General features: G+C 32.8%; 1 protein-coding gene across 3 annotated transcripts in view; it reads right to left on the reverse strand.

The window, feature by feature from the left end:
- LOC129222429 (uncharacterized) overlaps window positions 1–27981 on the reverse strand; it is a 140895-nt gene that overhangs the window by 55036 nt on the left and 57878 nt on the right. The gene's annotated exons all lie outside the window — the stretch shown is intronic.

Below are 27981 nucleotides of genomic sequence, written 5' to 3' on the forward strand. Positions count from 1 at the left end.
CAGAGAAATAACAGGAGGTTTGGGAGGAAAAATGTTTTGTACGGTACGAAATTTGTTTAATATTACGATTGTTAACATTAATAACATAAGTGAAGGCAGTGTTGTCAAAAAAAGCGTAGTAAGGGGCTTCTCCAAGAAGAAAAAAAAGTTATTAGGTTATTATCGTAACACTTACTTGAAAGTTCTTTTTGTTTGTTACTGAACATTAAAGTTTGTCTTTCTCGTTGAATTCCACCGAATTGTGTGAGTAATTCATCGTTTTTAATTTTCTGAATAATTTTTTTTTTATTGAGTCAAGCGTTGAGAGTAGAACTTGTAGTGAAATGTTATTTTTGATTTTTGGAAGTAAATATTTAGCTTCAAATAAAAGTGGAAATTTACCACATTGTCCCGCAAATGAGCAAAATGATAATTAAAATATTTTTTTACTGAAATACATCCCATTTAATTTTCAAAGATATCCTTCTTCACGTGAACAAGTAAATGAGTGAATAACTAACAAATGAACCTAAATTACCTGAAATAATCAAATAAAGAAATCCATTTATTAATTATTAAATAAAGTAGTGAAGGAGGAATAACTATGTATGACTAAATGAGAATGAACATTAAGACAGAAATCAATGAACATAATTTAATTAATAAACTGATGAATAAATAAACTTAAATTATTTCACTTAGCTCCGTCATGTACATGAGTAATTGTACTACGCGTTTAAAATCAAAATGCCTAATATTAAATATAGAAATTCTACATTGAACATCAGCCGGCCTCAATTAATATTTGAAATGTTAGTAACAAAAACTATCTTATTAAAAAATTATTTAAAAAAAAAAAAGAAACACAAAATGTTACTATATTAAATAGGGTCTGGTGGGGGAAAGTGGTCAATGGGGTAAAGTGGTCATACGTCAAATAAATGGCTATAGCTTGGAAATAAACGTTCGAATGAATGTGAAACTTTTATTTTAGAGTAAAGCAGTTAGAAACTACATTTTGAGTACAAAATTTTACAACTGGCAAAATTTTATTTGGTAAAAAAAAAAAAAACATTTTGCGTGAACTTGAAAAATTTTAAAATCTAAACACCTATTTTAACATCCTTGGGAAATTTTGTTTGTTAGAATTAGGAACAGATTGACTGTACAGGAAGCTTCCTACATTTCTCAAGAACTCTTACTCATTAGCAGTTAGCTGAATCTATTTTAGATAATTTTTTAGAACAATTTAAGTAAGATGGGGTAAAGTGGTCATAATATTAGGCTTAACGAATATTGTTCTTCTAGTGTCACTTAAGCTTTAGGTATAAGGCAGATACAAATTAAATATTAATTTTACTCAATATGTATTGTTTTTACAGTAAACGGGGTTAAATAAACGAGTATATGCGTATATATACGCATATATATTCGTGTAGACATGTACATAGACGTATTCACATAAATGCGCCAATAAATACATATATGGGTATCTGCAAGTATTTTTTATCCATACAGCTATACATTCTACTATACACGTATATGCTCGCTTATACTCGTATGTATAAGAACACTTATATGCTCAGCTAGACACGTATATACGCGTACGTACTCGAGTAGACACTTACATACAAGCATATGATGTAAAAGTATACAGGGTGAGTTTACATTCTTGAGTAAATTAATAAAAGGTGTTAGAGAAGAGGAGAAGAAGGAAGAGTTAATAAGGAACATATGGTCACAAACACAATGCTGACGCGCTACATGCACGCAAAGTGAGAAATTGATGGATGCAAAAAAAGTCACAAATTTTTATATATATATATATATATATATATATATATATATATATATATATATATATATATATATATATATATATATATATATATATATATATATATATATATATATATTACACAAATAGAATTTTACACAGCATTTTAGGACTTAAGAAAGTTTTAAAGCGATTGATGAAATTTACGGCCTTTAGCCGTAATACATGCGTCGCATTCATAGATCCCTCTCTGTTACCATGTACCTTAATCTTAAGAGGTAAAAATTTTCTGACTGGAATCAACAATGTGTCCAATAACATAGTTAAAAGTTTTTGGAATAGGTTGAGCGGCAAACAAAGTAAAATTAAAATAAGAAATAACAGCGTCAAAAAGCACAAATTGCAGATTACTGCAGACACGTGTTTCGGCGTTATAAGGAACGCCAATTTTAATGCAAACGAAATGAGTTTATGGATGTAAAGACAAAAGCTCAGAGCCAGATAAACAAAAAGCTTAAAAGATAAAAATAGCGGAATAACCAAACACCAATGAGAAAATTTTAAACCAATAAAGAATCAATATGAATGCAAACAAAGGGCTCTCTCTGCAGTAAACTGCAGTTTGTGCTTTTTGATGTTGTTATTTCTTACTTTACTTTTCAGCACAAAGGTATTTATATATTTATCAAAGTAAAATTATTTTGCCATTTCACTTGGTCCTGGGCCATTACATGCGACGAAACGGGACATTTGAAATAGGTTTGTAGGAAGATTTTGTTCTATCACAAGCTAGAAATTTTATTTTTGATAGCAACAGTAAAGATTCGTTATAAAAAATATGTAGAACATTTAAAAATAAATATTTTGGAGAAAATAATTGAATGATATGAAATAAAATGCCTGCGGTGGAACAGGACTCATTTGCATATTCTCCAATTATTTTATTTAAAAATTATTAATTCAAAATATTTTACTTAAAAATTATTAATTTAAAATTATTCTATATGAAAATGATTCATTGAAAATTATTTTATTTAAAAAGTATTTAATTTGAAAAACTATTTTATTTGAAAATTATTAATTGAAAATTATTTTATTATAGTTTCTTCATTAAAGTATCCAGCCGATTTTACATTAATAAAAGTAGAAAAAAAAAGCAATAACTTGTAGCGCAGTAATCGACTTTTTACTGATTTTATAAATGAATCAATTTTCAGAATGCTGTTTTTTTTTATCGTCCTCATCATGTACGTCTCTTTCCCAATTTTCAATTGATACCTAAAGCTTTCATTCAATACCAGCTATAATTCAATTTCCGTTTACAACATTTCGTTTTTTTTACACTAGACATGATGCGACGTAAAGAAGTATAATTTGAAAGCCAAACGCGTCTTTCAATGCCTCAAAATACAATTCGAAATTCAAAAACATCTCAAGGCTGCCATATCTCAAGTTGCAATGTGAGTTTGAAAAACAAGTTAGTCTAAAAATATAACTTGAAAAAGTATCATCTGACAATTCGAATAATTCTGTATAATTTGAAAACATTGCAATGAGTCAGAAAACCGACTGGAAGACATCCATTTTTTTAACGATTTAAATTTTTTTTTTTACTTTATACATATCAGAAACAAAAGTATCATTTCTAAAAACTACAATAAAAAAAGAAAGATAAAACATAAAATTTCTGGATTTTCAAGATTAATTACATGAAAGATGTTCAACAATAAACAAATACTGACCCCAATATACCCAATTTCGTGAAAATGTGATCAAGAAGTATACTTTGGTCACTAGTGTTAGGAGAAGACAAGACTATAAATGTTAAATAATCCTATGCGATAGATAAAATTGAGAATGCTAAGAATATAATTAAGTCATTTTCCTTAAATATAATCTTTACTTTCTGGAACAGATATCCTCAACTAATGCTAAGGTGGCCTAGCACAGGTCCATGCACAAACGTGACTGATCTTTAGAAAGTTTTACCTGTCCACTTTAAAAATAATTCTTCATAAAAAAAAAATTATTATTAATAATACATTTTTTCATAGTATCATTTTTTAAGTCATTTTCATAATTTTACATTCTAGAATCGATAATTTTGTGATTGAAACTCGACAATACTTGACCGTGATTTTATTTGTCGCTTGACATGTTTAGTATTAAAAAAATGATCGGATTTTGTTATTATTTTTTATACATTGACGTGATTTTCCTGAAAGTTCTTTTGTTTATATTTCTACAAAAATAACAGCAATTAATAATTGTTAGTAAGTGATAATGAACATGATACAATCAACTTATGTAGCAGGTCTATAATACTCAGTAAATGTTTTTGTAATAATTAAAATTTAAATTTAAAAATACAAATTAAAAAAGTCAAACATTGTTCTCAATCTTCTTTATTTGTTCCTCTGAGGAAGAAGCGTTATTTTTTTATGAACCAAAAGTTTCAAGCTCAGAATTTTTATTTATCTAGTAGGGGAGACTGGGGATACGTGATCCCCACTTTTGTTTTCAATTTTTTTCTCTGCTGAAAATTGTCATTTTTTTTAAAAAGTGAACAAAGGCATTTTTTTCCTTTACCTGACAATATTTTTTTAGTTGAAATTAAACAGATAGTTTTGGTAAAATATTTTTTTTCAATAATTTCATAAAAGGATCATGTATCCCCACGTCAAGGGATACATGATCCCTTCATGGGGGATACTTGATCCTAATGAGAAAATACATAGACAAAATATCAGACCAGCAATTTATATATAGATTTTAGTTTCCTATATAATGTTTCTAAAAAATAACACGATTTCTAATTTTCTTTATTTTATTATAATAATGTGAACACAAATTAACATTGCTTTAAATTCCACTCGGACATTTGTAAAAATAATGTACACAACTTTAGTGAACTTATTGATGCTTTTAATCGGTTACTTATTCTCCAATACAGTTCTGAACAATATATTTAATAAATAAAACTAACAATTTTTTAAAGTAGCGTAATGAAGCTAAAATTACAACAAATAAAAAAACTAGAATGAAAAGCACAAAAATCAACTCTTTTGCTACTTGTCTGGCAATAATAAAGTTAAAAGTTTTATCAATTGAATTAGTTTTAAAAAAGAGGGAAGAAAACTGTAAGTATCAGTGTACTTATAAAAAAGAAAAGAAAACCAAGCATATTTTAAAACCTGAAAACATTTCGTTTGTTGTAGTTCTTGCTTCGCTCAACCCAACTGGATGTGTGCAGCTTAACACATTTTGTCAATTTTTCAGGACTGATTAAGCATATTACCTTTTTCGCTTTAGAAAACGTATTTCAAACTCTAGAAATCCAACTTTGCATTCTATCCGCTATTGGGTCTACATAATAGGGGACTCACTTTTTTTTTTTGTAAATCCAACTATAGCAAAACATTTTTTTTTCTCATTCAAACGAAGATTAGACATCTATTTCAACTTGTTCAAGCTCATTTGGCCGATCAGAACATAATTCATCAGTAGAGTTAGGTTATGTTTATATGTTTGAGTATTATGTGGGTTACAAGTGAGAACTTGATGTTTTAATTGTTTAGCATATTTACTGCGGTGATTGTTTAAATCTATCACTCATACTATGATAAATTTTATTATGTTAACATGGGTTTGAATGCTTAAAGTTCATGTCAACTAAGTAAACAACAGCTATATTGTTTTCATTGTTTTTAGATTGCCATAGGGATACTTGCTCCCTGGGATCATGTATTCCTCTAAACGAAGGAATCAAGTATCCCTAATATGCGATTTTTACAAACATACCTGCTCTATTATTAACAGTCAGTGGCAATTTACTAAAAATATGTCTCAATTATTAAGGACTGTCTATACTTTAACATTACACTTCGGTATTTTTTTAAAGTTGTATATAACGGACAATATAAACTTCAGAATGCTTTCCCAAAAAAAAGTTTCCTTGACACATTCAAACAATTATTTCTTGAGCTAAAACAAAATGGCTGAAAAAACGAAATCTTGCCAGTTTTTATGGACCAGTATAACATTAATGCAATTGTCAGCTTTCAAATCTCTACTTGATGTTTTTGGTACATTTTTGGCTGTGGGATCATGTATCCCCAGGGATCAAGTATCCCCAGTCTCCCCTATATTTTGTTCTCGCATTGATGTAACTGAGAAGCTGAGGGTAAAATGAAGAATTTTATTTAAATGCTTGTATTTAAAGCTTTCGGATGAAATAAGGAAGTCATAAACTATTTAATTTTTTTTTTGTAACTTCTATTCATTTATTTAAAACATTTATAGCACATCATTTTCTAGAAAAAGTTGTTCTGAACAATCAGCACATATATTATTTCCAAAGGGTGCTTTTTGTGGGTACACCATAGCTTCCTTAATATTTCACAAAAAAATTGTAAGTAAGGCATAATTTAAAAGTTTTCTCCCCGCTATGGGCGAAAAATAAACGAAGAATTCATTTGGTTTTTTATCGATAAATTACACCTAAAACAACTGGACTCTTGGATTTTCGCTGTCGAGTTTCCAACGATTGAGATAGCCCTCTTTTCAGAGCAGGTCGCAAGAAAAAAATTTCTCTACAGACTGTACAAAGAAACTATAAGATTACATTGCGGAGCATAATTTTCATACCAGATCCCGAATATAAGAAGCCTTCAGAGATTTGCAAATTGTTCACAAAAGATAGATCGTACTATTATCGATTCTGCAAAGTCGAAGGGAAAATGGCCGACTGAATCCTGGAATTTTAACACCTCTGACTCCAACTCCTTTGCCCTAAAATTAGCACGACTCCAACTCAACAGCTCTGATAACAATACCAGGAAGAGAAAAATACATCAGTAATTCAGAATCCTATTGAAAATTTTTCATCATTCGTTATGAAACTGTGGATAAACCTCACATTTGTTGTTCAATGCGTAAATTTCGTGTGAATAAAAGCACAAAAAGTTGCCTTTTCACTGAATTTGTTGCACAACGACGCCTATTAGGCTCAGAGTTAGAAAGGCGAGGTTCAAACTCCAATGCATCTTTTGAATACGCATGCCAGACGTCCCGGCTTCACCGAGACAGTCCCGGTTTTCAGACAAATCCCGGTGTCCCACCGGTTTACTTCACGTCCCGGTAAAAGATAAGTTTGATTATAGATGATCGAAAAAGTCTAGAAATAATTCACTGCGAAAGATTATTTAGGATAATAACTTTGCCATTTGTAACAATGACATGTAAAATTAATATTGGATTAGCTTGTGAAAATTTTTACAACAAGATTGAAAATCAAAAAAGGCTTTGTAAAAAAAGTCTTAGCCAACGAGAGTATATGTAAATATTGTTCAAAATTTTATTCCTCATTCAAAGTGTTTCGTCTTACTGAAGTAACTTATGAATATTAACAAGAAATGAAATGGTTAAATTTATCTGCTTGTATCAGCGACGACGGGGGGGGGGGGGGGGGGAGGGACTTGCCAGTGTCCATGTTGAGCATTTCAGAAATCTGGCAAGCCTACTTTTGAATCATGCGGTTGCCAAAATGCAATGCCTAAATTTTATTGAATTACTTCATGTGGGAACTTCCTCTTTTTTTTCAACAAAATATTGGATCCACCCTTGAAAGTACATTTCTGAGCGCATGCAGTTGAATCAAAAAATCACCCTTACAATTCCTTCGAGAAGGAGAAGGTTCTAAAAAGGAAATCAATCGTTTTATGAAAGGGATGGGCTTGTTTACGTGCACTATCTCAAACAAGGCTTGAAGCACTTAGTATAATCAATGCTTAATGAGCTGAAAGTATCCATTAGGCAGCATTTAGTTTAAATAATTATTACTCAATTCAAATGAATAATCCTGAAATAATTTCTTTACATTGACCAAATAATATCTGTGCCGCGTTAGCTGGCTAATGTGGCGGCTCATTAAAATAAATAAGTCAAAGGCAAAGATTTCATTTTCACACTGGAAAAGTATTTTCAATTTAAAGAACTCCTAAAATCCATCATCGATATTAGTATTTTTCCATTTCAAATTAAGGAAATGATATATAAAACACTGACTCTAACATTAATTATGCAACAAGAACTTACACTAAGAATTCAAAAAATAAGCTCGACTCAAATGAATCACAGATAAGAACAGTAGTGCCCAACCTTTTTTACCCGAAGGCCGCACTTCATATTAAGATGAATCTCGCGAGCCTGAACACATATGAAGCGAATAGCTGCAAAAGTAGGATCTCCAATTCCAATTTTTGCATCAATGCATTTTTACAAAAATTTTTCGGTGCAATACCTGGGCAGGCAACAACCAGAGACAGTCAGAGAGTTTCAAAATGGTCCAAACAAAACATGAAAGTTTATCGTAACTAATATCTTTTTGCATTGACAGATGTATGAATTTGTTCTTAAAAATTTGATTTTGGAGATATCTATTTTTGCGGCTATATGCATCATATAAATTTTAAATATTGTTAGTTATTTCTAGATAACACGAAAAAATACAGAATAGGAAAAAAGGCTACAACTTCTGTTTTTGGTATCATTACTACATGCGGATTTTGTAAATACAGTTTCTATTTATATTTTAAAAATCGATTTCTGACCATTTGGCCCCAAATTTGCAACAGTCGTTCTTAACACCGAATTAAGATGGTCGGTTGTTTTGGAAGGTTTCAGAACGTAGTTTTAGATTACTAACTTTGAACATAATAAGTGGTCACTCGAATCAGAGGACCATAGATTAGGAAAAATTGGCTCCGATCAAGTCACTTAAAAAAAATATTGGTTCATCCGTTTAGTAGCTATGATGCCAGACAGATATGTTCATATTCATATATCAAGCTTATACTCCAGCGCCCACCTAAATCCATTTTGCGTTGTGAGTAAAAATACATCAACGTTGAAAAATCGTAATTAGTTATTTTTTTAATTTCAAACACTTTGATAACTCAGTAACATTTATTTCAGTTATATTTATTTCAGACTGTTAAAAGTGACCAAACATTCAAAAGTGGCAAAATAATGACTATTGAGAGAAAAAATTAATCCTGATCAAAGGGTCATATATTCTAGCGCTGTAAATGTAAGAAAAAATGAACTTCTGCAAATATATTTAAATGGAAGGCGAAGGTTTCAGTCGTATGGTAGAATTTAGGTTCAAATGATGTTAAATCATTAAGTAAAATGATAAAAAATATAGAAGCAGAGCTGTGAATGAAGACGATAAAATGTAAGAAATGGTGTTTAATTTTTTCAACTATAAAGATAAAGCATCTTCCAATACTATCTTTCTGATATAAAAAGAAAATTTTACAGTCAACTCTTGCATACTTCTATAATGGTAAAAAAATAAATAAAGAAGGTAAAAGTTTTTTTGTTCTGAAACGTAGTTTTGCTCTGATTTCCACATTTTTTTCTAATATAACACTCATGGACAACAAACATCTAATTGAACGATAAACCAAAATCTTCTTACGCTCCATAAACATCATTTTAAATTCATAAAAATAATCTGCGTACGACCTTTAAACAAGCTACAAACAAAATGAATTAAATGGAAAACCAACGTAAATAAAGCACACATTTTGAAGAAAATACAGCATATGTTCTCTCGCGACTTTCGGTTGTATTGATGAGCTTTTTGCCCTGAGGAAGAGGCTCCATTGTAGCCTTGAGATAGCTATATGCTGTAATTTCTTCAAAATTTGTGCTTTATTGGTTTTCCATTTAATTCATATTGTAGCACAAAGCATATATGATAATTTTTCATTTACAAACAAAATGGTGCACAGTGTGCAGGTGCCCTTTCTGGATTATAAAATACAATTTTATTTTTGTCTTCGACATCTGTTTTTTGACTTTATTTTTTTCTCCGTTTGCAACGATAAGTAACAAAGAAAACATTCATGATTTTGACATTCATAAAACATTTTAACATTTTAACATTCATAAAATTGTAAATTTTCGACACGATTCATTTTTTGTGTTTTTGTGGGTATTTTAGCGACTCGAAACATTTCAAAATACTATATATATATATATATATATATGTCACAGGGGCATAGCTAGAGGTAGGGTAACCCAGCAGAACCCTTGATTTTTCGTCCTATTACCAATCCTATCATAGAAATATAAAGCTTCCTCACTGAAAACACCCCTTGCCCTACTTTAAGAATAAATATCGGTTTCAAAAAAAAAAAAAAAAAAAATTGAATTTTGACAACTGGAATTCAAATTATGTGTTTAGCAATTACAAGTGTGTGTATGTACGAGTGTGTGTTTGTGTCTGTGTGCAGGCATGAGTGTGTGGGTATGTGTGTGTATGTATGCGTGTGTAGGATATGGATGCAACCTGGAGACTTTTTACAAGAGGAGCAGCATCGTGAGGCCGGTCGACGGTGGTGCTGCATGCTGCAGAGGGAGGCGGGGGGAAAATAAAATCATAGGAACATCATAACTGTCAAGTGAGGACAATAAGCAATGTGATTGCTCAAAAAAAAAAAAAAAAAAAACTCCCGAAATACTCGTACATTACTCAATATCTAATTATTAGCTTTTAAAGCATTTAAAACGAAATTTTTTTCATATTGTACTGAAATTTAGATGTTCAATAGGATACCAAATGTGTGGCTAAACTGCCTCACTGCAGTGTCTTTTTTTTTTTTTTTTGCAGGTTCGCATGTCGTTTGAAGTACCTAGAAATACAGGAATGTAAGTGTCAAAACTTGAGAGATAACTGTGTGCAAATGGTAGGAAAACATCTCATCTGGTTTGTGGTAAGCTTGACCACAGAGAAATGGCGGATGACTTTGAAACGGAAACATCATTTGAAATAGGTAGAATCGCCAGAAAATGACGAGTAATAAAAGGTACGTTCTCGCTGATCTTCGATTACAAAATAATAACAGGCAACCTATTATACTACAAATAGTACAAATGATGTTTCTGCTTCAAGGTCATCCACCATCTCTCCGAGGTCAGGTTTTGAGAGAGGGTACTAGCACCTTGAAAGCAGGGTTGTTTGGTTTAAACCACGTTAATCACAATTAACGTTTAAACCATGGTTTAAACCAAGTGGTTTCGTTTAAAAAAAAAAAAAACCATATGATTTTGTGGTGTAATCCACATTCATTCAGTTTCTTTTTGTTTCGATTTCCGGCGCCGATCGAGAGCTGTTGGCTGAATCCTTTCTCTGCGCGTGCTGGGAAGTTTATGATGACGTCATTGATTCGCATTTCTGAGGTCACTGAACTTTTAGCCAACCGCAAGAAAGTTTTGGTTTTGAAATGATTTGCATTGGATAGGGAACCGCTTCGAGTCGGTTATTTGGATGATGTAACTTTTGTTCTAGAAGCTTCCATGAAATGTTGATAAAAAGGCCACGCAACGTTTTTTAAAGGGAGATCATATTTTTTGCTTGCATCGGAACGCCGTGTTGAAGAGCGAAGGGTTCTTGGCCCGATTCGCTCGGCCGAGTATGGCTCCAAAGCGGTCATTTAGTTTGGTGTGCCTGTAGTTGATGAGTGAATGTTTCGCATTGTGTTCTACTGCTGTGCCACGATGTTCTAAATTGATGTGACCACATATCTGTTCTGCCACTGTGTTGTGCGTTTGTGTTGACCTTGCTTCCCGTTTGTAATGTGAAAAAGTGGGACAATAAATCGGTTATGTTTACGAACTCTCATGGATTATTCTTCGTTTGGACTTTCAGCTTTCCGTTACCCGGCATGAGAATTTCAGATGTACGTGAGTACCCTTCTTAAATATTTCGGTCTCAGTTCATGTTTGTAATGCCAACTTCTCCATTTTTTTTCATGTGCTCTCGTAATCTATGTTCATATCATTTCGGAGTTAGAGTTCTCCCATAACAATAAGATCGTATGATCAAGCTGTCAAATCAAACGATTAGTGAATTCACTTTGTCGCGGGGTGAATTCACCGTTCTTGGGTTTATGCTGAAATGTCTTTTATTTATTTAAACGCTCACCACTATACGAATTCACGGGCCGAACACAAGTTCTTTGAATGATTTTCTTAGCCTGTTCCCCGCCCTTCCCCACACAACTACGCGACATTTTTGGTGCGTGACCAGTCCCATCTTTGGCGTTGTGCCAGTTCTTTTTCTTGTGAAACCGAGCTCATAAAAAAAAATTAAATAAATTTGTAACACTTGATATTATGGGAATGAACTCTAACGCTCAGTGGAAATTGTTTGCTTGTACATCTACTGTTGAAAAATTGTTTCTTTGAAATTTTTGTCATTCAAAGTCGAGTGAAATTTATGGTTGTGCATTAATTTTTCTTTGACCATGCCTGCTAAAAGAAAAACCCGTCAGGTTGACCCAACTTTGTCAGCCGTGTCCAACACTGTTGATAATGCTAGTGTGACACAAACCCCTCAAAATGCTGCATCTTGTAGAACTTACAGTTCTGGCAGATCCCCATTCATGCTCAATGTTGCTAATTTTAGTGGAGATCCCGCTGAAACACAATATTTTGTAGAGCAGGTTAAAGATATAATTAGTGTTAATTCGTGGTCTGAAAAAAAAGGTGTCTTGTACATTAAAAGTAAATTGTCAGGAGCAGCACTTAAATATATTTTAGAGACACCAGATTTAAGGTATTCTGACTCAGTTACAAAAGTAACTGATGCATTGTTATCATTTTTTAAGCCGGTGGTTAATACTTATTCTATGAAGGACTTTCACTCCATTAACATGGAACAATCAGAGTCAATTTTGAATTTGGCTCATAGAATAAAATTAATTACCACTAGTGTTTTCAAAATTAAGAATCCTGAATTTCAAAATGAAATAATGTACCAAAAATTGTTGTCTACCATTCCGTCAGACTTTAGAGTCAAAATTTTAGAACTTGACATCAAGTCATTTGACTTGGCTGTAAAAAAAATTGAGGAATTGCAAAAATTGAAAGATGATGTTAAATCCTATGAGAATCCTCAATTTTCTGATGAACATGTTTTGGCACTACAGGAAAAAATTGTTTCGCTAGAATTGCAACTGGATCAAAATAAAAGGGGTGTTCAGTCTAAAGCTAAACAAAATGATGGTTATCCAAAACAAAAATTGTTTGCTTCTCAGGAGCATTTGGACACTATTCCTAGTAATTCTGCTTGTGAATCTAAACAATTTGAGGTGTCGTCAAGACAATTTCCTCAAAACCGTCAACTCAGAAAACTGTTGTGCAGATTTTGTGGTAAAGCTGGTCATGTGCAAGAAAGATGTTTTGTGTATTTAAAACAAATGAACAACAGTGCTCGATTTCAAAATCGACGACTTAGGTCTAATATTTCTCGTGGTCGAAACAATTTTTTCAGCCAATCTCATAATTCAAATTTTGAGCCCTTGGGCTGTCCTGATTATTTTGAAAGACCTGTGTCGGGAAATTTTTCTAATACTGATAATCAATCGAATTCTAGAGCCATTAGATATAATTTCAGAAATGATAATTATCGTCAAAATCAGAGGTTTAATAACAGGTTCAGAAATCATCAGGTGAACTGTCTGAGTTTTTCGAGAATTATAAAAGATAAAATTCAATACAATGATATGGGTACACAGTATTCTCCCATTAAGTGTGTTAATGCTTCCCAAACATCTTTTGTGTATTCAAACAATGAATCTGACCCACAGGCATCAGAAAAAATTTTGTCTTTTCAAAATTGTGCACCAGTGGTAACCTCTGATCATCAAATTCAAAATAGAAGTCTGTTGGTACAAAACCCAGAGCCCAGATTTCACTTTCCACAGCCAGTTCACCATACTGCAGAGTTTTTGCCTAATTACAGTTATAATTTCTGTCCAAACAAAGACAAAAATGTTGTTAATTCTTGTCCAGGTGGTAATTCAAATGTTCGTATGGTACATGATGCAAAGGACATGAGTTCCTTGTGTACTGTAAATCAAAGCAATGTCATAAATGCCACACAAAATGCTAACATGAACTCTAATGATCTGTATCATAATTGTGGTGTTGATTTTCCTGTACCTCCTCCACCTGGTTTTCATAATTTTTCTGAAAATAATATGTCTTTTACACCTCATAATATTCTCTTTGTACCACAACCACCTATTTTCAATAACTCGGTGCCAAATTTTCATAATGTAAACCCTTCTGGCCAAAATAATTCTACTCGTGGTGGTAATGTGTCAGATATGACTCGCTCTAGTGGTCATACTTACTCGAGACCTGTTCAAAAATCCACCGGTGTCATTAAAATTGGCAAAACTCTTGCAACTCAAACTTCTCCTGTGAAAAATAAGTCGTCATTGTCGGTTGAAGCTCAGGAATTTATTCCTGCAGCTCTGGTAAATGTACGATTACAAAGTTCACATCATGAGGACTTGTCAAATAAGTTGCCATTAGTCAAAGTTCAAATTTCTAATTTGTTTTTTCCTTTTTTAATCGATTCTGGAGCTAGTCTTAGCATTTTGAGTGATGATGTTGTCCAGAAAATTAAACAAATTGTCAAAATCAAAAATTTAGGAAGACGAATAACTGTATCCACTGTGAATTCCAGTGTAGATTTTATTTCATGTGTAGAATTCTCATTTAAAATTCAAAGTAATTTCTTTCGTCATTCTTTCTACACTATGAATATCAGAGATAATTCTCCATTTGTGGGAATTCTTGGTTATGATTTCTTAACTAAACATAACATGTATATTCTACCTAAAGAGAATGCATTATTTTATGACGGTAACAAATTTCCTTTGTTGAGGAGCCCTCATGAACTTGACAACAATGTGAACTTGTGTAATAATTGTAGTGCTTACACATCTCCCAGTTTGGAAGCAATGAATAGAGTTCAGGTTTTTTCTAAACAGTTTGTTGAACCAAAACAAACTGCTCTCATTAAAGTTTTTGCTCATGGGAAGTTAGACAACAAATCACATTTTTTGTTTACAATTTGTGATTCGGTTAATTCAGTTAAAATTGAAGAGTCGATAATTTCTATTGATGAGGATCCGAATGGGCAGCTGTGCAAGAAAAATTCTTTTTATCTATATGTTGAGAACAATTCTTCTCAAAAAGTTCATCTCAATAAAAACATGACTTTGGGACACTTGAGTCAAATTGACCATATTCAGGAGATTGAGAATAAAAATAATGAGCATTCACTGAACTTTATTCAGGCGTCTAATGAAGTTGTGCAACTCAGGGAAAAAGAATTTAACTTGGAAAATTTTAATTTGGCTCATTTAAAGGATAATCAACTGTCTGACATGCAAAATTTGTTGAAAGAAAATACACAGTGTTTTTCAAGTTCTTTGAACTCTCTCGGTCATTCAGACAGAATCAGAGTTGATTTTCAATTCACTCATGATTATCCAATTAAGGCGCTTCCTTTCCCCATACCTCAGAGTCTTCAAGAAGAAGCTAAAAATCAATTAAATCAATTACAAGAGGCTGGCGTGATTTCTAGGAATTTATCTAACTATGCTTGCCCCTGTCTCCTGGTGAAGAAAAAAGATGACGGATCAGGTGTACAAAAGTACAGATTGGCCTTAGACTTAAGACTTTTAAATGCCATAATTGTTCATTCATCTTACCCGCTTCCGAAGATCCATTCCCTGATCAACTCATTGTCAGAATACAAATATTTTTCAACTTTGGACTTACATGCTGCCTATCATCAAATTGATTTACCAGAAGAGTACCGAGACAAATTTTCCTTCACTACACCTTGGGGTACTTACGCTTTTCACAGAATTCCTTTTGGCGTGGCCAGTGGAGCGAGCATACAACAACATTATTCTGACACTGTTTGTGAACAAACAAACATGGATGGAATCTTTAGTTATCAAGATGATTTGATTGTAGCTTCAAGAACCTTTGATGAGATGAAGGTTAAGCTTCAGAAACTGTTTTCAGTCCTTAAAGACTTTAACTTGACTCTGTCACCAAAGAAATGTCATTTTTTCATGGACAAAATAGATTACCTGGGATTCCAGATTTCTCAACATAAAGTCTTGCCAATCTCGTCAAATATTGTGAAAATTACTTCCTTTCCTCCACCAAAAACAAAGAAGCAGCTGAAGCGTTTCATTGGTATTTGCTCATATTACAGAACACTCATATACAAATTTTCTGATTTGATTCATCCACTGAATCAGTTGACCCATCCTAAAGCAGTTTTTAAATGGACAGATGAAGTAAATGAATGCTTTCAAAAATTGCAAGAAGTGTTTTTCAAGAATCCATATATTGTTCAACCGAACTGGAATGAGAAATTCTATGTGAACACAGATGCAAGTGGACTGGCAATAAGTGGTGTGCTCTTGCAAAAGAGGGATGGTTTGTTTATCCCAATTTCTTTCTTTTCGAAATTGCTTTCTCCAGCTGAAACAAGGTATCCTGCTATAAAGCTAGAATTGATGGCAATTGTGAAGACTCTCGAAGCATTCAAGTCATACATATTTAATCGCCACATCTTTTTATTATGTGATGCCAAAAGTCTGAAATTTTACAGTAAAAACTCGTCTCCTGCATCTTTAACTACTCGGTGGCTAATGACTTTATCTGAATACAATTATTCCTTCTTACATTTGGCTGGTGAAAAAAATTTATTTGCTGACATGCTCTCTCGCACAGACCTTACAAATCATCAAGTTGATATAGTATCAGATCCTTCTTTGTTACGTGATAATCGAATTAACCCTGTGGTTGACACAACTTTCGATAAGGGGGAAGTTTTACCGGAAATTGTTGAAGTGTATGAGGATAATACTGGGAATTATGTAAACACTGATGGTTCTGATCAAAATGTTAATTTTGTTGATAATGTACAGAATTCTGGTACACTTTTACAACATTGTGTTAATGTGTTGAGTTTAATTGATGTTGGAGAAAAGGAGAAAGATCCTTTGTTGCAAGTAACTCAATCGACAATTTTAAAAGAGCAATTAAAAGATCCTAAATTATCTGTCATTTATAATATTCTTAATAGAGTTGCTCTTGAGAAACATAACAAATTTTGTATCCATCCTGAAACTTTGGTTTTAATAATGTGCAAAAGTAATTCATCTAATGATGATCAGGAAAATTTGAAAATTGTCATTCCTGATTCTTTAAAAGCTAAAGTTTTAAGTATTGCTCATCATTCACATCTTGGCATAAATAAGACTTATGCATTTCTAACTAAAAATGTTTATTGGGAGAGAATGTATGTTGACTGCTTAAATTACTGTGCTAGTTGTACCAAGTGCATTCAGGCTAAGCCTCATCGTATAAACAAAGCACCCTTTCAGGAAACCTTTTCACCTGTTAAATGCAATCAACTAGTGACACTCGACATCGTTGGACCCCTCGGCAATAACAAATATATCTTAACTGTCATTGATGCCTTTTCGAGACACTTAGAGTTGTATATTTTGAATAATATAACTGCTGTGTCAGTTGCTAAGTCTTTCTTTAAATACGTTACTTTGTTTGGTAGACCTGAATTAGTTTTGACAGATCTTGGTCGTCAGTTCAATTGTGAACTATTTGCTAAATTTAATCAGCTTTTTAATATTCAGTTAAGGCACACTACGTCGGCTAATGCCCAAGCTAACACTCTGAGTGAGAGAGTGAATCTATCCATTAAAACTTCGATTAAAGCTTTGCTAGCATCAGGTCTTGATTTTGATTATGCTGTTGATGTTCATAAAGCCTGTTATAACGCGTCCACACATTCAACTACTGAATTCTCTCCTAATTTAGTTCATTTCGGTCGAGAATTATCATTAATTACAGACATTGTTAATTTTAATATTAATCCATCTTTGGATTCGGCTTTTGAATTGCACAAACTTTTAGAGCAATTGCAATTTGTTTATCGGGAGGTTTACCAGAATTCTGTAAGTAAGAAGTTGGCACAAAATGAGACCCAAAATTCCAATTGTAAATCTCGAAAGATCAACGCTGGCGACTCGCTGTATCTTAAGTCGAAAAATAAGTTTCGTCCATCATTTAGTGGACCTTTCTTTTGTAAACGTATTGTATCTCCTGTTCTTGTGCTCATTCAAGAACTGAATAACAAAGTGGCACCTTTGAAAAAGATACACATCAACCGATTGATCAAGGTCCAGAAACGTCTTCCTTATCTTCAAGAAAATCAGTTGCCAAACGATGATGTTGTTCAGCGTCCTGATTCGCCTCAACCGTATCAACTCCCTGTTCCTGATGAGCCTGTTGACATACCCGTGTTGCGACCACCTTCACCTGAAGTGAGTGTCGATCGACTGGATGCTGAGCCGCCTGTTCTGTCGCCCCATCAGAGTCCGAATGCTGATGCTGTGCCCTCTGCTTGCCTTTCCCGAGATGCCAGTCCCTGTGGTGATGCTCCAGTGCCTCCCAGCCCTCGAGCTTCAATTCCTGATCCAGAAATGAGATGTCCCTATCCGTTAAGAAACCGCCGTTAGTGCCTCTTCTTGTGTCCATGCGTGCTACTGCCTTGATGAGATCTGCTGCCTGCCTGATGTTTTGGCTGACCTGCCCTTCAGATGTGATCGCCTGCTCCCAATGATGTGTTTGACTGTGTCTGAACCAGCTGCTGATGAGCCTTTGGTGTCCTCCTGTCACCTGACGTTGTGCCATGCCTGTTGACGTCCTCATGTGGTAGCTGACGACATTCTTTTGGTGTAACACTCTCACGAACTTTTTTTCTTTTTCAGCAAGAACTTTTAAATTCAAAATTCAAGATTGACGGAAAAAAATGAAGAAAATTTGGACTGGTCTCCTGAAAAATTCAAGTAAAATTTTTGTTCTTCTGGAACTTTCTTCAATTACTCTCACGGTCAAGTATTTGTAAAATTTTTTTTTGGTCAAAATTTATTCTTTTGCATTGCAGTACTTTCTTGGTAGGTTTGGAGTTCCATGTGCATGATGAGTTGACCTATGCTGTGGCGGAAAATTCATTTTGGCTGCTTGTTGAAATTGTAAAATTTTTTTTTAATGTAATTCATGGTTAGGATAACTCTTTACACAAACAAATATTGGTTAGGGAAAATATCTTTTTTGTTTCAGTTTGTTTTCTTTTAACAAAGAAAAAAAATGTATCAAGGTGTTTTTTGAAAAACACAAAATTTTTCCTTTTGATTTTGAAAGTTGTTTTGTCCCATTTTAAATGTTTTTCAGAAGTTAGTTTGTTGCTTTCAGTACAAAGAGTACCTCTTCTTGTGATGCAAATAGTATGCGGGCTGGATGAGATCATTTCTGATCATTTCGTCATGCATGGTTGGACTGCTGTGCAGCCTCAGAATCGTCTCGAGAGGTCAAAATTGTCAATGCAAATGCAGTTTTCGATTGTGCATGCAGTTGTGTTTGGTTTTGGTTTTCTTGAAAGCTCTGCTTGTCCATCGCGGCCGTACATTTTCTTTTAATTTTGTGAGTCCCCCTTTTTTCATTGGAACCGGCACTAGTCCCCGCATCTCAAGAATTGTTTTTTCTGCTTTGTGCAGCTTTCACCAACGTCTTCTGATTTGTTTTTTTTGACAAAGAAATTTTTTTTTGTTTCATTTTTGATCATTTGTTTTTCATTGAAAAATTTCATTTGTTTTTGATTTTCGTTTCTTGTGTCAGGATAGTGTATGGAGCATTATGAAATTTGACAGCCATGTGGGGTTATATATATAACAGAGTGATTGAATTGATTTCAAGTGCTGTACATGCTGTTCTTGATGCATTGATGTAAATATTTGACTGGTGTATTGTCACTTTTGTTTGCCCTTTTTGCAGGTTGACTGGTTGAAATGATTTGCTGAATGTGAAAGGTTCATTTGATGGTACTTCTTGGTTGGGTTGATCCCTGTTGAAATTGGTGCACCTAATGATGATGTTTCCCTATTTTCCCCGTTTTGGTTCGTGTTGCAGAGGTACATTTTTGGCTAGCAAAATTTGTTCAGTACTGACTCTTTTTTCGTTTTGACCTCAAAATTTTACTCATTTGGAATTTTTGTTTTTACAAAAATGATTTGTTAAAATGTGAAGGAAAAATCTTTCTTCGTGCCTCATTCTAAATTGTAACCTTCCTTGAGTACCAATTGAATGATGTGTGAAAACTTGAAATGAATGATTTGAATGATGGGCATTCTGCGTACACATGTATATTTGCTTTGTTTGTTTGTGAAATTCCATGTTTTTTTTGAAGTAAATTTAGAGCATGCAAATTTTTTTTTTGATATAATTGAATAGTTAACATCTCTGATCAGAGTTAATGCTGTAAATGTTTTTTTCTTTTGGTTGAAGTGTGTACACACATTTTGAGTTTGAGATCCACTAGTGGTTGTAAATATTGCAGAATTGAAATATGGCCATTTTGTATATTTTGTTTTGACTGGAATGAAAAGTTTTGTGCATTTCTCAAGTGAAAAAAATTTTTTTTTTTTGATTTTGATTGAAAGTTTGATGCACCCATGTTCTGTGTTAGCTGAAACACTGTATGTATAAAGTGAATTGCATTTGAATTATTTTGATTGCATGATGTGTAAATATTGTGAAATAATTTCAAGAAAATTTTTGAAATGGAAGCAAGGTTTTTTTTTTGGAAATAAGTTTTGAATTTGATATTGTGAAATAACATGTCAAAAATTTAATGCATCAAATTTTTGTTGTTTAATACTGGTTTGAAAAATGTTGTGTATCCTTGTACATATGAAGAGGAATGAAAGAGGATTTTTTTTTTATTTGGATACAATTGAGAGGCTTTGCAAAATTTTTTCTGGCCTTTTCGTGGAACCTTTGAAAACGAAATTTTTTTTTACACTTTGAAATTGTTTGGCCATGTTGCTCTTTGTTTGTTTGTATGGCATTTTGAAAATTTGTATGGTTGGCCATGCTTCATGCCATTGTACATATTTGATGTAAAAAGAAAATTTGTGGCAACTTTGAAATTTCAAGAGTTTCGTTTACTGATGCTCTCTTGGGAAATTTTCAGGCTCAATTGGAATTAGTGAAGTTTGAGGCTGTTTTTGCCATGTTGCAAAATTTTTGAAAATCTGAGCCTTTGTAAATAGTTGTTTCCCAATGATTGTCCCTTTTGTGTGGCACATTTTTTTTAGAATTTGAACATTTTGGGTTATGATGACTCTGATGCACATTAATTTTTTTTTGATCTCCATCTTCAGGCAAAAATTTTTTTTTCACACCTGCTCTCAAAGGCAACTTTACAGCGTCTGCTGTGTGCCTGTGTCTATTTGTACTGGTTGTACTTGACGTTTTTTTTGGCTGCCCGGAATTTTTTTTTTTTCAAAACTTTGTCAAGGGGGGGAAATGTGGTGTAATCCACATTCATTCAGTTTCTTTTTGTTTCGATTTCCGGCGCCGATCGAGAGCTGTTGGCTGAATCCTTTCTCTGCGCGTGCTGGGAAGTTTATGATGACGTCATTGATTCGCATTTCTGAGGTCACTGAACTTTTAGCCAACCGCAAGAAAGTTTTGGTTTTGAAATGATTTGTATTGGATAGGGAACCGCTTCGAGTCGGTTATTTGGATGATGTAACTTTTGTTCTAGAAGCTTCCATGAAATGTTGATAAAAAGGCCACGCAACGTTTTTTAAAGGGAGATCATATTTTTTGCTTGCATCGGAACGCCGTGTTGAAGAGCGAAGGGTTCTTGGCCCGATTCGCTCGGCCGAGTATGGCTCCAAAGCGGTCATTTAGTTTGGTGTGCCTGTAGTTGATGAGTGAATGTTTCGCATTGTGTTCTACTGCTGTGCCACGATGTTCTAAATTGATGTGACCACATATCTGTTCTGCCACTGTGTTGTGCGTTTGTGTTGACCTTGCTTCCCGTTTGTAATGTGAAAAAGTGGGACAATAAATCGGTTATGTTTACGAACTCTCATGGATTATTCTTCGTTTGGACTTTCAGCTTTCCGTTACCCGGCATGAGAATTTCAGATGTACGTGAGTACCCTTCTTAAATATTTCGGTCTCAGTTCATGTTTGTAATGCCAACTTCTCCATTTTTTTTCATGTGCTCTCGTAATCTATGTTCATATCATTTCGGAGTTAGAGTTCTCCCATAACAATAAGATCGTATGATCAAGCTGTCAAATCAAACGATTAGTGAATTCACTTTGTCGCGGGGTGAATTCACCGTTCTTGGGTTTATGCTGAAATGTCTTTTATTTATTTAAACGCTCACCACTATACGAATTCACGGGCCGAACACAAGTTCTTTGAATGATTTTCTTAGCCTGTTCCCCGGCCTTCCCCACACAACTACGCGACAGATTTTTTCTTAAATTGTTTTTTTGGAAAAATTTAACCGTTTTTAACCCCAAAAGTTTTCTTAAATTTTACGTATTATTGCAAAGCTTAAAATCTAATTAATGCAAAGTAACTAGCAGTTTTATAGATAAATTACAGATTAAATTAATTTAGAAACTTGCATTTTTTAAGGTAACGCAAGTTTGTTAAATAGTTTTTCTTTCGTTTTTTTCTTGTTTAAAATCAATGCAACTTTTTCCTGTTAGATACATAAATATACAAGACAGACCAACTAAGTTTTTTCTAAAATTACATTGCGAAAAAATCTAAGAAGCGTATTTCAACCGAAATGTCATTTACTACCTAATTTTCTTGATTACTTAAGACTCATTAAGATAGATTATATATCATTGAAGGACTCGTAGTGTATATAAATTTTAATGCTAGAATATTTAAATGACAAGAGAAAAAAATAACTAAAGAAGTCCAAGAACACTTGGAGTAGGCATAAAATTGTGCTTATACCTGCTCCTGCTACCTTTTGAATCCCTGATAAATGATGCAGTCAGAGCAAGAAAAGAAAATATATAAAATTATGAAAACAGAAAATATCCATGTAACTCAGTTCCCATACATACATATATATATATATATATATATATATATATATATATATATATATATATATATATATATATATATATATATATATATATATATATATGTAATCCCAATATTATGAAAGAAGTCTCATACATGAATGGAAGAATCAATAATTATTAACTTTTATGAGTCTTTATTATTAAAGTACGATAAAAGAGTATTTTCATAGTGAGGCTCTTAATTAATTATTTTTTCTTTGATAAAAAATTGTATTCCTAAATGCATTAAACCAGGAGATATAATGTCTACAATGGAAAACACATTAATTTTTCTTAAAACTTACTTGTTCTGTTTCTATAATTGTTGTCACTGATACATTAGGTAAATAAATTACATGATTGGTATTTTTTTTTTAATCTTTAAACAAAATATGCGTAAATCTTTTGATTTTTAAAATTCTGTAATGTACATCAGACTTGTGATTCATTTGTAGATACTGCAAAATACGTTCCATGTTTTAGAATACATGATTTCAATTTTACTTTTTTTTATTTATCGTAAATAGCTATGATTATGAAGAAATTAATTTACAAGAATTTATTCTTGGTTATTTGTAATTAATAATGTCTGAACTATCATAGTAAATTATTTCTTTGATTATTTATGCCAACACTGTAACAAATTTCGGAAACGTTTCTGGATATATCGGAAACGTTTCCGAAATAGTAGGAATCCTTCATCCAATAGCGAACTCCTCAATATTCAGAAAGCTTTTTGTTATTTCAAGATATCTAGAAGCGGAAGTGATGACGCAACGCTTCGAAACCTATTTCATCCTTCCAACACAGGCGCCAATGAGTCGGAAATAACGAGAACTTCTTTTTTTCTTATCTATGGTTGCTGCAGTCAGCAACTGTGCAGCATTGGATTGCTTTGTATTTCATGTCTAGAGAGTAGTAAAATGTGTCGAAACTAATTTTACGCCTTTGCATTTTGGACTGCCCTTGATTTTTTAGACGATGTACGCAGCTATTAAGTTAGTTAATAACCATTTGCTTCTTTACAATTTCCAATGCGACCATAATTAGATATATATTGTGTGTTCAAGCGTGAATAGTTTTAACACCCGTGTTTATACTTAATGAAACGAAACCCTTTGGATTACTTATTCAGTTGTAATGGAGGTACTTAGATTTTCTTCCGCTCATGTTCACTTGTAAGTATTAATGAATATTTTAAAACATGTTGTTATATACATTTATATTTTTGTTGATTTGCATTTGATGAGGCTCCAATTGTAACTGTTTTTGGATTTATCGAATTAATTTAAAGTTATCCTACATACCTATGTGCGCGGTGTACTATTTGTTGTAACCAACTGAAACTGATTAATTACGCAAAAGAAGTAAGATTTATATTTGAGAAGCAATCACAGAAAAGTTATTTCGAAATACTTGGATGTACATACATTTTGGTTCAAAAAGAAAAAAAATCAATTGTTTAATTCATTAGAAATATGGTAATGCAAATATTTTCTAGTATTGTAATATGCTTCACAAAAAAATGTGCCGGTATAATTTATCTTTTTTTATTATAACTTATTCATTCATTTAAAAATATTTATACCATTAGAAAATGACCATGTTATCTCTTAGTAAGAACATAGTTATGAAATTAATTCATCTGCTTATTCATTTTGTTAAATGTGGTTAACAATTAAAAAATTCCTTGACATTAGTTCCGAAAATAACATTTCCTTCGTAGATATACTAGTTTAATGTAGGACAGTCAGGAGGAATGAGTCAGTGGCAAAAATGGAACAGCTGCATTTACATGCTGAAATAAAAAGTAATATCATTTCATGTCATCGTTTTAAAAGTGATCAGTTTTTAAATACTATGTTATTAATATGCAATGCACATATGGTGAGAAGACGAGGGGCGTTCACCACGCAGACTGTGCCATTGACATTTTCAAGAGGTTGCTTTTTTTTAAGGTGGGGGGCGCTTTATATCATTTTATGGGTGCACCATCACTCTTATGGTGTGGGGGGGGGGAGGGAACTCTCGTATATATGAAATGGAATAAGCATGTAATAGAGTTCAATGTTTTAATAAATAAAATATATAATGCATTTTGCGCACACTCTAAATCAGTAACCTATTTTGATTAAGTATCTATATTTGTGATAAACTGGAAAAGGGCAAGAACAAAGGAATAAACCCGAATGGTTCCAGCAGGGGGACTTTGGTGTCATATTTAAATTCATCAATTTCTCTGTTGGTACTTTTCGGTACACTTTGTTCGTCAAAGAAATTGACTTGACGTGAACGAATTTCGGAACGAAAAGTGTAGGTAAGTTCTGTCAAATTTTATCCGAAAATGAAAGCTATCAAGTTTGATACAAGATATGTTTTTAAGTTCTGCATTAAAAATACAATATGTTGATAATTTTGTCTTGAAAATATTGAGAGAAAAACTGAAGTTTAATATTGTTTAACAAACAATCCCACTTCTGAGAAAGTACTCCCCTTCCCTCCCCCGACGATTTTGTGATTATGAATGAAACTACTATATTATTTCATAAATTTTCAAAAATTTATAACTGTGCATATGTTATGCTGTTAACCATGCTATTTGTCATTAGAAATTCAGAAAAAAAAATCCACGAATAATTCTAAAATTGCTTGTTTCATTGCTCTTAGATATGAAAGAATTGAAACTGATATGGCATGCAATACTATTAAAAAAGAATTATTTTTTAGAAAAAATCACGGAAAAAGGATTCCGAAATTCTCAGAAACGTTTTTGAAAATTGTTTGGAGAATTCCGAAATACTCGGAAACGTTTTCGAAACTTTCATGAACCACAGCTGCACAGAATACTCAGAAACATTTCTGGAAATTACGGAAAGAGGATTCCGAAATACTCAGAAACGTTTCTGAAAATTACAGAAAGAGGATTCCAAAATACTCAGAAACATTTCTGGAAATTATAGAAAGAGGATTCCGAAATACTCAGACACGTTTCCGGATATTACAGAAAGAGGATTCCGAAATACTCAGAAACGTTTTTGAAAATTTCATGAACCGCAGCTGCACGATATACTCAGAAACGTTTCCGAATTTTTTTTACAGTGAAGGCCCATTTATGTATTGTATTTTTCATATAATAAAAATTTTCAAACAATATTCTCCTTCAGAAATCTCTACGTATGAAAAAATGAAATTATGAGATTTGACTCTTAATTATTTAATTAATTACGAAGAAATTAGGTACAAATATGAATATTAAACATTCCTTAACAATTAATTGATAAAATCTTCATGATTTTTCCTAAAATAAAATTGTATTTCTTTCAAATAGTGTTTAAACCAAATAAACCCGGTTTAAACCAAAAAGAACCTGGTTTAAACCAAAAAAACCTGGTTTAAACCAAAAAAAAACATGTTTTTTTAAAAATTTTTTTTACCAACCCTGCCTGGAAGATGCTTCTACACAAAATGGTTTTGGGGGAAAAAATGAAAGCCTACCCCTCAAAGTTTAAACTTAGCATGTGTTTTACTCAAATCCTGGAAAAGTCTACTTACTCACATCTCTTTGCTTCTCACTTCCTCACTATTAATTCGTCTCACATTTCATTACGCTTTAACTCATCTAAGTGTGATTGTAATATGAGTTTTTCAGCGTAAACACATATGTTCTCGAATTATCGTAGTGTCATTTCGAACCGTCATACAAGTTTATCACATGAAAATTTATTATATTCTCAATTTATCGTGATACAAATTCTTTAAATCCGTTATGTACAACAAAACTCATTTTTCACTTTTCATTGATTTAGGAGCAATTTTTCATTGCGAATGGGTTTTGAAAATCCGCTATCAATTTTTTGACCTAAGATTCAAAATCCATTAAATGTTTACGAAACAAACTGCGCCTCGAAACCAGTTTTACGGACATAAATATTGTGTGAAAACAAATGACAATGCTAATTCATTACATTAAACACCAGGAAATTAAAATTGGAATCAAATTTTCAAATTAAGGAATTTTAAAGTTTTTTACGTTCTTACTTTTACCTGAACGAATTGCACAACTGCACAAAGCTGTGTTTGGAGGCGCAATGACAAAATCGCGATCATTTCATACTTAGGTATTGAAAAAAGGTGCGTGCTGAAATTTGTAGAATTTGTGCTTTTTATACGATACAAATGATTGTGATAATTTTTAATAAAGATTTGTACTTAAAGTTGGGTTTTTGCTAAGGAAGGAACTGAGCCGGAAAGAGCATTTTAAAATGAGAGAGTTATTTAAAAAGAGTATACTTTTAAAAGTTTAAATTGTTATTTCAATCTCCAGTGTTAGTATGATACATTTTAAAACATGATAATAAGGGGTCGACCACAAATAATGTTACGCTTTGAAATAGGAGAATCGGGAAATTGTGACAGTTAGTGACAATGGGGAGGGAGCAGGCTAACAAGCAGTGCGACTGACATCACGCATTTTGGTTGAAATAAAACATTTTTAAAAGTAATTAGTTTATGTATGAAGCATGACATGTAACAAAGGAGAGGGACGGAATAAGGTGAAGTGTGACACTTTGAGACAAAAGGAAGGAGGGGTCAAATAAATGGGGAAGAAAAAAAAAGACATTTATGAATAGTTCCTAAGCGGGACAAAATAATCTGGTTTCATTTCTGATTCGTTTTTCGTTATCGTTCTTTCTCAAATACGACAATAAAAATAATTTCGCGGGTCTCAGTTTCTTTCTAAAGCATCAGACTCGTCACGTTGAAATTTTCTAAGGAAAGGGGTATTTAATGCAAATTAAATCGAATAATAATAATAAAATCATGCCTTTGTATATGAAAACGTATGAATTTCTCAATTCGAAGGGGGGGGGGGTGCGTTATTTGATCCTTTATTTGACGGACCTACACTCCATCGTAGTCATTGGGGGGAAATCTCTTCTAAAGTGTCTTTCAATCAACCTTAAGGCATTTGCAAAATTCTCGGTCATCCATTCATGTCATTTCTAACCTGGTTAGATCATTAGCTGAACTTTCCGTTTTATCATGACCAGAAACGCCTGGTAATGAACTTTCACAACTATTAGTATCATACGGAAAACTTTCGAAGCAAATTGGAAAGAAACATCCGCTTCCAGCATCAGAATGAACAAGTCTAAACGAATCTAAAACGCTCAACTTTCATGCCAAAATAAGAAATGAGACCAGTCCTAGAGCTGATTTTGCAATTGGATCTGTCTTGAATGGATACAAACATGAATTATAAAATTAAAAAAAGAAAAAGTAGAAGTTAAATAAAGTAGAAGTAGAATAAATTTGTGTAGACAACAAATAGCACAGCACCGCATTCAGCACGTGGGTAAC

Source organism: Uloborus diversus, chromosome 5, assembly GCF_026930045.1.
Source record: "Uloborus diversus isolate 005 chromosome 5, Udiv.v.3.1, whole genome shotgun sequence".
Lineage (NCBI taxonomy): Eukaryota > Metazoa > Arthropoda > Arachnida > Araneae > Uloboridae > Uloborus > Uloborus diversus.